The following is a 13259-nucleotide window of genomic DNA, read 5'->3' on the forward strand; positions in this document are numbered from 1 at the left end:
AAAATTTATTTCATAATGCAATTGTTTTGCTCGTTAAAATAAAGACACTTTTACTCATATCTATTTATTTTATATTTTTTACCTGAGTACTCATTAACTTCAGATGTTTTTATTTATAGCATATACAATCCTTGTAAAATTTAATGACAAATAATTATGTCTTAACTTATTTTGTTAATAAAAAGTCTGGAAAAGGAAACACCAAAAACACCGTGAAATAGCGAAGTTAAATAGTATTTATTTCTTATACATATATTAATAGGAACACAACTTAAGTTACATATATTTAGTAGTCACAAATAGCTAATGCTGATATTTAATTGTTTAAATAGTATTTACACCAAAAAGAAATATAACCGGATAGTTTTAGATTGCTGTCATCACTTACACCGGTTACACCATGTGATTTAATATTAACTTGTTGTTGGGATCACACTACTTCCGGGTTTTAACCATACAAATCATTTTCCACAACATAACTTAAACTTATTCGACCTATCAGATAATAATATTCATTTGTCTGTATTTGTCATGCATATTAAATAACGTAACATTTATATTTCTTCACTAGGTCGAGAAACAAGTATTATGTATCTTACGACCATATCGAGTTTTAAAGAATATATAAATATTTATGTCTTGTATTGTATACCGACCTTTAGAAACGAAATCATGTATAACGTTGCATTGTATTGGTAACAATAAGCAATCGAAATGAGATCATAAGATTTGTCGCCCTTGATTATAACTTTTTTCATTTAAATTTTTCAAGATGGGTGCTCATACTGTATATGAACCCAAAATAACTGCTTACGTTGTCAATTAACGGATACAGCTCACCGCGAGGTTTTCACTAGTTTTCTTTATTTTATTTAAAATCGTTATACAAAATATATTAAAACCATAGACTTGCTTCTGCAAAATATTTCCTTTCACGTTTTCATTTTTAGAGTCCAAAATATCTTAATCAAAATGTTATTATACTCCATCTAGCCTCATTTTTTTCATTTTTGAGAGTCGAAAAGATCATATTAAATCGTACAAATTTGAAATACCGCTATATCACAGTCGACTTGCGTCTTGTCCAATGTAGTTTTGCCATCTGTGTACTCCTATAATGGAAATCAAAGTGCTGCAGCACTGAATGCGACGGACATGCAACAGGAGAGACATTAAGGCTTTTTTAGAAAAAAACAAAACAAAAACAAAACACAAAATATATAACAAAGAAAATTTGTTCCATACAAGTTCGAGATTTGTAGAGCAATATATTTTGTGTCCCAAACTGATATAATTCAGATTTTCTACTTTCAAGCACTTAAATACAGAATGAAATGTATGCCTTAAAACTCTGGTCAAACTTGTAAATCAGTGTCCTTATCGATTTATTCCAAGAAATGATATGTAAATAGAAAAAAATACTGTCAACGAGATATTTCTAAGATAAAACCATGCAAATAAACTTCAAGCATAATACATTATACATTTGAGAATGCTATTTAGAATTGCTTCGTGTTATATCATAGTGGGCATATAGACAATAAAATATAAGTTATTTGTATTTTTATTTCTCTTGGATATGTCTCATTAAAAAAATATTTAGTTAAAATCATCAGCAATTAATAGTGTATTGTTTTTATTTTTTATTTACAAGGTAAAGATGTAGAGGCCAGAGCACATCGTTTTTATTTTAATTTAAATGTCACTTAAGCACTACAGTGTTTAGTTGTCCTTTTCAATTTCACACTGAATTCCATTTTCAACTTGTTTGCTTCTTACAATTGTATAGAATTTCTAAAAGTATTGCATGTAATCCGCTGGTTTATTATATGAATAATGTGTACTCCATAATCGCCTGTCCAAACATCAGCACAGGTGAAACAGAATCTATTTTTAGAATATCGTGACCTAGAAAAATATGTAAACAAACCACAAGAATCGGAAGTAGAACTTATATTATTACTTCCTTACCATGAAAGACTAGATGGTGGTAAAGTGTTGAAAAACTCGCTTCTTATATGCATTTTCAAAAATAGATATTTATACTTACCATTGTACTGTATCTAATTTATCAATAACTGCTGAATATTCAGCTAAACCCGCGGTATGAGTCACGAAAATAGTTCTTCTTTTTTTAATGCGCGAGTTATCCGAGAGTCACGAAAAACTTTTGATTTGTTAATAATAATGTTTTGTATAATGTAGAAATATTTATTTCCTACTAATAATGTCTTGGAACTCAGAGCTTACAACTTTGTTGTAGTATAATTTGCTGTCCTACTTTTTCGACAGCGGTAAATCGTTTCGGCAGTAATTTGCATATTGCGCAATAATACTACGGGACTACAACGTTTTTATCAATAATATACGTTCATCTTTTAACTTGGATAACTTAATTTGAAATTGAAAAGGCTAAATAAGGAAGATTTTAAGATATCCCGACAAAGTATGGGAGTTTTGAAGGATAAAATTCATGTACCATTTCTTGGGCTGTTAATCGGTTTAGGACACTTTGCGCGATTGTAGCCGACGAAATCCCATGTGTAGATGACTTAGCTCTGAACGCGCCTGAGGGTGCGTCCGTCGCAAAAAGTAATGTACGCAACAATATTGAATAACATTATCAGCAAAAAAAACATTTTAGCCAAAATCGATTTACAATTCACACATCTGCTTGACTAACTGAAAATGTGCATAATTACAAAATTAAGTCTTATCGTCCAATTCGTATTGTACATATTAATATAAATGCTTGATAATAAAATCCATTAGGCTAGACGGTCTAGAATTACACTTTCCATACCTTTTTTAAAGTCTTCATAAATTTCAATCGGATAAAATGCAATTTAAAGTATCATTTGATAGTTATTAAAACAAAAATGGAATGTTTCGGGGAAATAATCAGTATCTTTTACGGAAAGTGAAACCGCTTATTTGATTAATCAGCTATTCACGCGGTTAAACTGGTGTGTATATATAATAACTTGTTTTTAATGTAACGAGAAATCAGTGATCCCTGTGACCGGAGAAACAATATGTGGCATAATGTATAAGGTATGGAGCATAATGTACAAAGTATGGGGCATAATGTATTTCTTTAGTTTAAACAATTTGGCCGTCGATACTCTCTACGCATTTTCTCTCTCCCTTTCTCAATATATCTGAAATTAATTTCCAAACATTTTTGACGCTTGATTTATTACTGCTTTCAAATAAGTCCAAAATCATTCGTGATAATAATAAGTAAATGTTGTTGCTTTTACACTTGCTTTCTCTGTGGTGTGTCTAAAAACAATTTGTGGAAAACCTTAAGGGGGGAAGCGCATCATTTATCATTTTAAGATACACGTAATTGCAGTGCTATTTGACAAAAGAGATCAGAAATTTATCTAAAGTATTAATTGTAAACGAAAGCTTTTAATTCTTTGACACTTACATAAATGATCATTTTGAATTTAATTTCACAATTGTCATGTATATATAAGATTGCGTTAGCCGTTGCTAGCCGGCCATGAACAGTCAAAGTCACACCGGTCCTTCAACATTTGCAAATTATGCCGCTTGGGTAATTTTTTTCTATAGTGCTATTTTTCATTCCTTTGCATTATTCAGACTCATTTGATTTTTAACATTTAAAATAGCAAATAATAATAATAATAATAAATAATAATAATAATATTAATAATAATAATAATAATAATAATAATTATAATTATAATAATAATATGCGCAGGAGAGTGGTAGTTTATACATTATGTAGGAAAGTAACATATTATACTTAATGGTCCTTTTATCATGTTTTGTTAGGTACATGGCAATTTTGTAATTTACTGTTAGTTCACAAGAAACCCCGCTTAGGTTGATCAACACCTGGGATTATACCACAAAAAGTTTGAAAATCGGAGTGAAAAACATCAAACAAACGAACAAAAACACTTTTAATGAAATAAGTAAGAAACCTAATACATGTACATACCGACTTTCAATCACGAAATTTGCACAGAAAACACAACAACATATTGTAACAACTTACTTTACTAAAACACAATAGTTTCAAATGAATGTTCACGTTAATTTCCATTATATACACCGTTCATTTATAATACCTACACTTTATTCAATATGTATAATTATTGTACTTGTAGCAAATATTATTTCTGAATAAGTCAACACAGTTTTACGGCTGTATACATATACATATATATATAATTATATAAACATAGTTTTAACTACCTTGCTTTCATTATAAAATTAATGAATTATTATTGTGAATGCAGCTGTTGAAATTATATTCCTTAACAGTGTTTTAACTTATAGCCTAGATGTGTTCCAACTATTACAAAGATAGAGAAAATAAGGATCCCTAAAGAAAGTGAAAATGTTGCAGGCGGTTTGATTGAGCCTGTTCATGGACGGTACTGTTAAGTACAATTACCATCCACGCCCCTAACAACCTTATGACTTGATGATGGACAAAGCATTACTATAAAGAGTGTACATGGTTAAAAAAATGTTAGTGTGGTCACCCTCATTTAAAATTCCGTTAAATGTCACCAAAAGAAAAATCCCTTAAACCCCATGTTTTTGTAATGCTCAGGTCGATTTGGATTCTAACAAAGTGATAGTTTTGCATCATCTTTACTTATTCGAAAAGGTGTATGTGTTAATATATGTGTATAAACGTATAAACCGTAATGATAGAAAAATTCGGTCATGCACAATATCTGCGATATTGTCTTCATATGTTATAGTGTTTTATATTGATACTTTTTATATTTCACAAATATTGCAAATAACCTAAAGACATGTTATGAATTGTTTAAAACCGATATTCACTTTCAGGTTGATGTGCTGGAAGGTAAAAGCTTATAGACACACTATCAAAGACATTCCTTGACTAAAGAAGTATAATGCAATGTGATGAATGTAAAGTATCTAATGCAAGGGAGCAACGGCTTGCCAAACATATGCGGCCAGAAATCATCAAATTACTTGTCCGGCGTTTAGATTTGACAACAATTTTTAACTACAACAATAAACAAAAAATAAAAATAAAAAATTACTTTAAAGTATAATTATGTATCATTCAAGGGAATATATATGATACTTAAAGCAATTATTAAATCTTTAAAATTTAATGGTTTTACTCTCATTTTTTTCCCCCGATAGAGTTTAATGCTTAAAGATTAGCGCATGAATTCTCAAAGTAAAAAAAGAACATTGTATGAGTTTTCTATATTGCCTGAACCTCTCGATTATACCGTTAATTGAACTATTCGAAATGATCTGCACTTTTCAGCTGTCGAATTTTAGAGTAATATTGATATGAGCCGCGTCCCGACAAAACCAACATAGTGGGTTTGCGACCAGCATGGAACGCAGACCAGCCTGCGCATCCGCGCAGTCTGATCAGGATCCATGCTGTTCGCTTACCAACTCTATTACAAGTGGAGAAACTGACAGCGAACAGCATGGATCCTGATCAGACTGCGCGGATGTACTTTTATTCGGTATTTTTCAACTGAATATAACATTAAATATTTATTAAGAAATATTTTAAAACAAGATAAATACGTTGGCCATAATAACATACTTTTTATAAAAAAGCATATCGTTTGTGTGTATTACAACGACAAGATGATGAGTTTCGTATAATATTTTTTAAGAAATAAACTATAAAACATCGGCAATTATACCATACTATTCCATAAAGCATATCATTATAGTGTGTTTTACGACTAAATTGTGACGATTTTTGTTAGCTGTGAGGACTATCGATCACAATTCAACTTTTACAACATTGTTCTATACAGTTTTTAAAGAACAGGAGTTAAGAATTCATAGATATTGAATAATACACTGTAAGCCCCTTTAACTCAATCTTTAAAAATCTTCACCTACTTTCAATAAATAACATAAGAAAATAATCAAGTGGTAAAACTGATAGAAGTATAAGGATGTCAAGTTGTAACGTTTCAAGAAACGGTATGTTCAACATTAAGCGAATTCCTATTTGCTACGCTTATACATGCATAATTTTATGTTAAGCATACATTATATTTTGTTATATTGTTAAGGGGAATATAAAACAATCACTTACTTATCAATACGTCAAACTATTTCCTATGTCAAACAATATCGTTAATTTTGTTGTATCTTCTATGTTTATGATATCATATATCCGACAATGACATTGTTCGCCAGCAGAATATAAATGCTTCCAATGCAATCTAGAAAGTATATGTTTATATCCTGTTTAACAAAGAGTTAGTTGATTGCAATTCAATGATAACTCCATCTGTCACAATTTTTAGCGCACGTGCCAAATACTTGTGTTTAAAGCGGCCTTCAGCTTTTATTTTATGTTGGAAAAAACAGTCTGTGTTGTTTCAACATACTAAATATTTCAGTGATTTTATTTTTGAAACTTGTATTAAATCACTGTTAAGCCTTCTTCAAAAAAGCGTCTCGAGAGCTATTTATAACCGTCAGCGACGTTCGTTTCTAAAAATAAAAGATCGAGAAACGGATCGTCCGCTTAGTAATTTCAATATAGAGAGCGGAACGTTAATTTGAGGTATCATGGTTTCCGTATTGTTTATATATTTCATTGTTGGCAAATATCCTTTACAACCTTAATTCGTTTGGTTTGACTATAACATGAAATTATATATCTAAAAATAACATAATATTATTTAATCTTCAGAAAAGCTGAAGGCCGCTTTAAATTAATAGTGGAGAAATGATAAGTCTTTTCATTAATGCTGTAAATCATGCGAGTAAACAAGATCATAACGAAAATGTTTAAAGCAGAAAAAAATACATTGTCCACCTCTTTCTGTTGTGTTAGAAAACATTTGGTAAGAATTTTGAACAGTTTTGTATCGGATTAAATCATTTTCAACCTTCAGGTTCGTACGAAGGAAAGGATATTTTAATAGGCTAATATATTTCGGTTGGTCATTTACTAGCCGTTTATGCATCAAGGTTTTTGGATTGGAAATGGGTTTGTATCCATGTGAAATCATTTAAAGATTTCGAGACATATATGTCACTCTTGAAAGAGCAACAGCGTTTATTATCCAAAGCAAATGTTAAGTTACAAAATGAAACATAAGTTTATTTTTTATAAATATCATTTATTTTTCTTGTGTCAAGAATTATTATGCCCAATTGAAAAACATAACATTTTATATATGTAAACAAAGATCAAGAAGGAAGAGTGGCATAAAATGAATGCACCTGAACAAAAATAAAACAGCAATACAGGGTCATCGACCATTTGGCAAGGAGCCTACTAAGGTACGAAACATAACTTAATTTTTTTACTAAGTAAACTAAACTTTAAATATTTGTACAATCATACATTGTTCATGACTATAGTGCTCTTTTACTTGGTTTTTATTGTTACCTCTAAAAGTGTTCAAACATACCATTTGGTTAAACCTTCATTCAATGTGTAGCAAATCAAATAATACAATATTGTCATGTTACATTTTTGCATGCTATACTCATGTAGGTTCTAGGAGTTTTAACCGAGTTTGTTTCTGCACGTTATCTGCACGTTTTAATCAAGATCTTGTGTTTATGAAACAGCTGTATATTTGATTCTATTTTGGTTTGTAATTAAAATTATATCGATCAGATTGTATTCACATATGTTCTGCAGGATTTGTTGGACGTTTGTTTCGTTTTTACGGCGCACCAACACAATTTAGATAATATGGGTCCAAAAAAGTGATATTAATTCCTTATTGTACACTAATTGACATAATGGCGTCTAAATGTCAAAAATGGTAGTGTGAAATATTGAGGTAAATGTACTTTGTTGAGAGAACAATACTGATTAAATTGGGCTCGGTAACTACTGCAAAAACATATTCTTTATCGGTTAGCGTCACATCCGGTAAAGGTTTGACAACGTGTTTTTATTAAATAGAACTCGGTATTGTACTCAACAATGTATTAAAACCTAATATTTTCTGACACATTATAGAATATAACTATGCACTTTTTGCATTTGCACAACGTGATGTTCCAACAGAAATCATTTTCTGATCCAATATTGTAAAATTAAGCAGGTTTTCATTTGTATATCAAATCTATATCACACACCCTATAGTTTCGCTTTAATTTCATTTCAAGAGTCGAAAAGGTTCATTAAATATGGTTGAAAAGAAGCACTGATTCTATTGGACTCGTATTCAGCTGCAAAACATATATCAAACTCGGCTAGCGTATCGTCCAATATACTTTTGACGGTTATGTACTCGTCAAATAGAATTAGTTATTGCACTCGACAATGTATAATAACCTCATTTTACAATATCATTTTATTGAATTTCATTACGACATTCATTTTATATTTCATATTTGTACAACAGTAAAATCAAACATCGATTAATAGTTAATATGAAACACAGACAACGATTTCTTCCATTTCAATTTGCAATGTATAAAGATGAAAAGATAATGCACATTCCTACAGTAATTTCAAATTGAAATGGCAAGTACAAAGAGAAATGATGCAGCGAGTTGTTTATAGCAATTCAAACTAACGTTTATCATTACTTTAAAATTTATTTTCTTTATTGACTTTTTATCAATTATTTTCCAATCAATTTTAAATTAGGATTTTCTCGTGGGAAAAATGTAAAGCAAACTTTGGCATATTGGTATGATAATATTTTATTCTCTTTAAATTTGACCTTTTAAAAAGTCGTTCGTATATAATCAATACATGTATACTACTTTTTAACTATAACTGCTTTTAAGTTCAAATTGAATATTTGAGCTACAACTGTTACAGTTACTTATGTTTTGAAAATATATGTTTTATTTCAACGCTAGACTACATTTGCCAAAGAAGACGAATATCAATCAGTCATTAACAAGTTAATTGAATTTTTAATGTTTAATTGGAAATGTAATTATAGGCAGTATGATTTGTAATTTGTTATCTAATAAATTAAAAAAACAATTTCACATATATCATCAATCAACTCAACTTAAAAACATGTAAACTTTCAATGAGTTGATAATTCGAAGCATTAATTACAAGAAAACCTATGTTTATCAAAACATATCTTGAATGTTTCTGTGCAAACTGATAAAAAGTTTAAAAAAAACTATTTATAGAATACTTTTGGTAATGTTTTTTAAAGTAAAACATTGTAAAATGAAAAAAGAAGGTAATTAAAACATTGCAAGCGACACTTACAACCAAGGTAAATTTGCATAAAGAGGTCAAAATTTGCCAAAATAGTCCTACCTGCGTTGATAAAAGTATGGTGATTGCCTTTCATTTATGAAAACCTCTTTGCGATAAAATACTTCAGAAGTCATTGTCGCTCGTTTATGACACTTATAAGGTTCAATTTAAGTAGAATTATTTATATCATTATTTATAATCATTTTCATTACTTAATAAAATGCAATCATAATACATTTTGAGAATTAGATCGACCAAATCTACCTTTAATAAATTAAAAGTTACAAACACGTTTTAAATAGTGGGTTATCTAACATGTTTAATGGAAGCAGATATTTTAATTAATTTTCCTTTATTAATTTCTTTTACATTCTATACCTTAACACAAAATAATATACGATCACATAATAAGTTGATACTTAATGCGCCGCCAGTGAATTATTAATTGCTGCCTCAAGGACCATCGGTTCTACTCAGGTGCCCCGTCCGAGCCTGAAATTAGCCACGGAAGGGCACCTGACGTCTTCCGTCACAGGTAAAGTTTGAAAGTCGTCATATGACATATACATGTACATGTACTGTGTTGTTGCGAGGTCAAACGCAACCAACAAAGTGTGTTGCCTATATTTAAGGGTGATTGTAAGCATTTTGCACGATCTATTATTTCAATCTATTTTTAATGTAAACATTTCAAACGCTTAAAATGCAACTCCCCATAGACTATATTTTGTTTATTTAATTCAAAATGCTTTTACACGGGCGTTGAAAAGACTATCATATTTCAAAATGCTTTTAGCGAACGTATATTTATCAAATCGTGTATCAAATATTAAACAAATATGACCATTAAATGTGTTATATTAAAATTATAATAATTTCTTAATATATCTTTTAAAAAATGTCATATTCAACTAAAGAGAGACTAAACAAATATACTCCGTACCCTACAACTTCGATTGTTCTTCAATGTTCTTTATTATTATTATTATCATATATATCAAAGTATTTCTAAGCTTATTGATCTAACTGAATGGTTTGTCTTCTTAAAATTGTAGACATAAAGTTTAATTTCTTTCTGTATATCAGTAAAATACGGACTTCGTATATCAAGTCATCAAATCATATACAGACTGACATAATATACGGTCCCGTACATCTCCGTTTTTCAAGTTTCACGTATTCCTACCCGTATATTAATGATATACAGAATTCCTTACATTTCCGTATACCCATATCTGTTTCGCAGTGTAAGTTGTCGGTAACTTGCTGAAAATTTTGTATTTTTAGTTAGTTAACAAGGAAACCCATTAAGGTGGATCGACGCCCGAGATTTTACCACAAGATGTTGTTAAATCGGCGTAAAATACAAACAATCAAAAACACTTATTTTGAAATATGGTAAAAAACTTAATACATACCGACTTTCAAACACAAAATTTGTCTAAAACATTAGTTATTAAAAATCCTTTACTCTACACATAGTTGCAAATAATTTTAAATTTTAAAAAATCCCCAATCCCACCAAAATTTTTTTTCCCGTGCAAAAAATTTTCCTAAAAAATTTTCAACACAATATATACACGTATTTAATTATAAGCAATTTTAACTCCCTTGTTTTCCTCATAAAATAAATGAATTATTATTTTGATGCACTGTTGAAATTGTATTTTAACAGGGTTTTTAAATTATGCGTAGATATTGTCTAATAAAAAACCCTTTTTTTTCGTGATAAGAAACCACCTAAAAAAGGGGGCATGGTTAAAGGGTTTGTTTGTCAACCCCCAAAAAATTTTCTAACTTTTAAATGTCACCATGAAAAAATCCCCTTATAATCCTTTTTATAAGCCAAGGTCGATTTGAAAAATTTCCCAAAAAAAAGGATTAAAAATTTTTTGGGACCTTTCGGCGAAAGGTGTCTGTGTTGATATATGTGTATAAACCGTTATAATAGAAAAATTCGGTCATTCACAATATTTGCGATATTGCCTTCATATGTTATAGTGTTTATATTGATACTTTTTATATTCACAAATATTGCAAATAACCTTACGACATGTTATGAATTGTTTGCTTTTACATTAATGTACGTTAAAACAACGATAATATGCATAATTCACTTTCAGTTTGATGTGTTGGAAGGTAAAAGCTTATAGACACACTATCAAATCCGTTCCTTGACTAAAGAAGTCCAACGCAATGTGATTGTTGTAAAATATCTAATGCAAGGGAACAACGGCTTGTCAAACACATGCGGCAAGAAATCATTCAATTACTTGTCCGGCATTTAGATTTGACAACAATTATTAACCTCAAACAATAAACAAAAAATAAACACAAAAAAATACTTAAAAAGTATAAGTATGCATCATTCAAGGGAATATATATGGTACTTAAAGCAATTATTGAATCTTTCAAATTTAATGTTTTTACTCTCATTTGTATCCCCCGAAAGGTTTTTAATGCTTAAAGATTAACGCATCAATTCTCAAAGTAAAAAAAATCATTGTATAATTTTTTACAGAAATACCTCTATATTGCATGAACCTCTCGATTACACCGTTAATTGAACTATTCGAAATGTTCTGTACTTTTCAGCAGTCGAATTTTAGAGTAATATTGATATGAGCCGCGTCCCGACAAAACCAACATAGTGGGTTTGCGACCAGCATGGATCCAGACCAGCCTGCGCAGTCTGATCAGGATCCATGCTGTTCGCTTACCAACTCTATTACAAGTATAGAAACAGCGAACAGCATAGATCCTGATCAGACTGCGCGGATGTACTTTTATTCGATATTTTTCAACTGAAAATTACATTAAATATTTATCAAAGAAATATTTAAAAAAACATAATACGTTGGCCATTATACCATACTTTTTATAAAAAGCATATCTATAGTGTACTACGACTAGAATGATGAGTTTCGTTCAATATTTTTTAAAGAAATAAACTATAATACGTCAATAATTATGCCATACTATTCCATAAAGCATATCATTATAGTGTTTTACGACTTAATTGATGACGATTTATGTTAGCTGTGAGGACTATTGATCACAATTCAACTTTTACAACATTGTTCTATACCATTTTTAAAGAACAGGGGTTAATAATTAATAGACACCGAATATAACAATGTTAGCCCCATTTAACTCAATCTTTAACAATGTTCATCTTGACAGAAGTATTAGGATGTCAAGTTGTAACGTTTCATGAAACGGTATGTTCAACTTTAAGCGAATTCATAGTAACTAAGCATATACATGCATAATTATATGTCAATCATACCTTATATTATATATCTGTAATATTGTTAAGGGAAATTTAAAACAATCACTTACGTATCAATATGTCAAACTATTTCCTATATCATGCAATATCGTTAATTTTGTTGTATCTTCTATGTTTATGATATCATTTATCCGACAATGACATTGTTCGCCAGCAGAATATAAATGCTTCCAATGCAATCTAGAAAGTATATGTTTATATCCTGTTTAACAAAGAGTTAGTTGATTACAAATAAATGATAACTCCATCTGTCACAACTTTAAGCGCACGTGCAAAGTACTTGTGTTTAAAGCGGCAATCAGCTTTTATTTTATGTTGGAAAATATTGAGTCTGTTCTTTCAAACTAAATATTTCAGTTATTTTATTTGTTATATATGTATCATATCACTGTTAATCCTTCTTCAAAATAGCGTCTCGAGAGCTATTTATAAACGTCAGCGACGTTCGTTTCTAAAAATAAAAAATCGGGAAACAGATCGTCTGCTTAGTAATTTAAATATAGAGAGCGGAACGTTAATTTGAGGTATCATGGTTTCCGTATTGTTTATATATTTCATTGTTGGCAAATTTCCTTCACAACCTTAATTCGTTTGATTTGATTATATATCTAAAAATAACATAATATTATCTAACCTTATGGAAAAGCTGAAGGCCGCTTTAAATTAATAGTGGAGGAATGATAAGTCTTTTCATTAATGCTGTAAATCATGCGAGTAAACAAGATCATAACGAAAATGTTTAAAGCAGAAAAAAAT

The sequence above is a fragment of the Ruditapes philippinarum genome, unplaced genomic scaffold (assembly GCF_026571515.1).
Source record: "Ruditapes philippinarum isolate M1 unplaced genomic scaffold, ASM2657151v2 ctg5283_1_1_1_1, whole genome shotgun sequence".
NCBI lineage: Eukaryota > Metazoa > Mollusca > Bivalvia > Venerida > Veneridae > Ruditapes > Ruditapes philippinarum.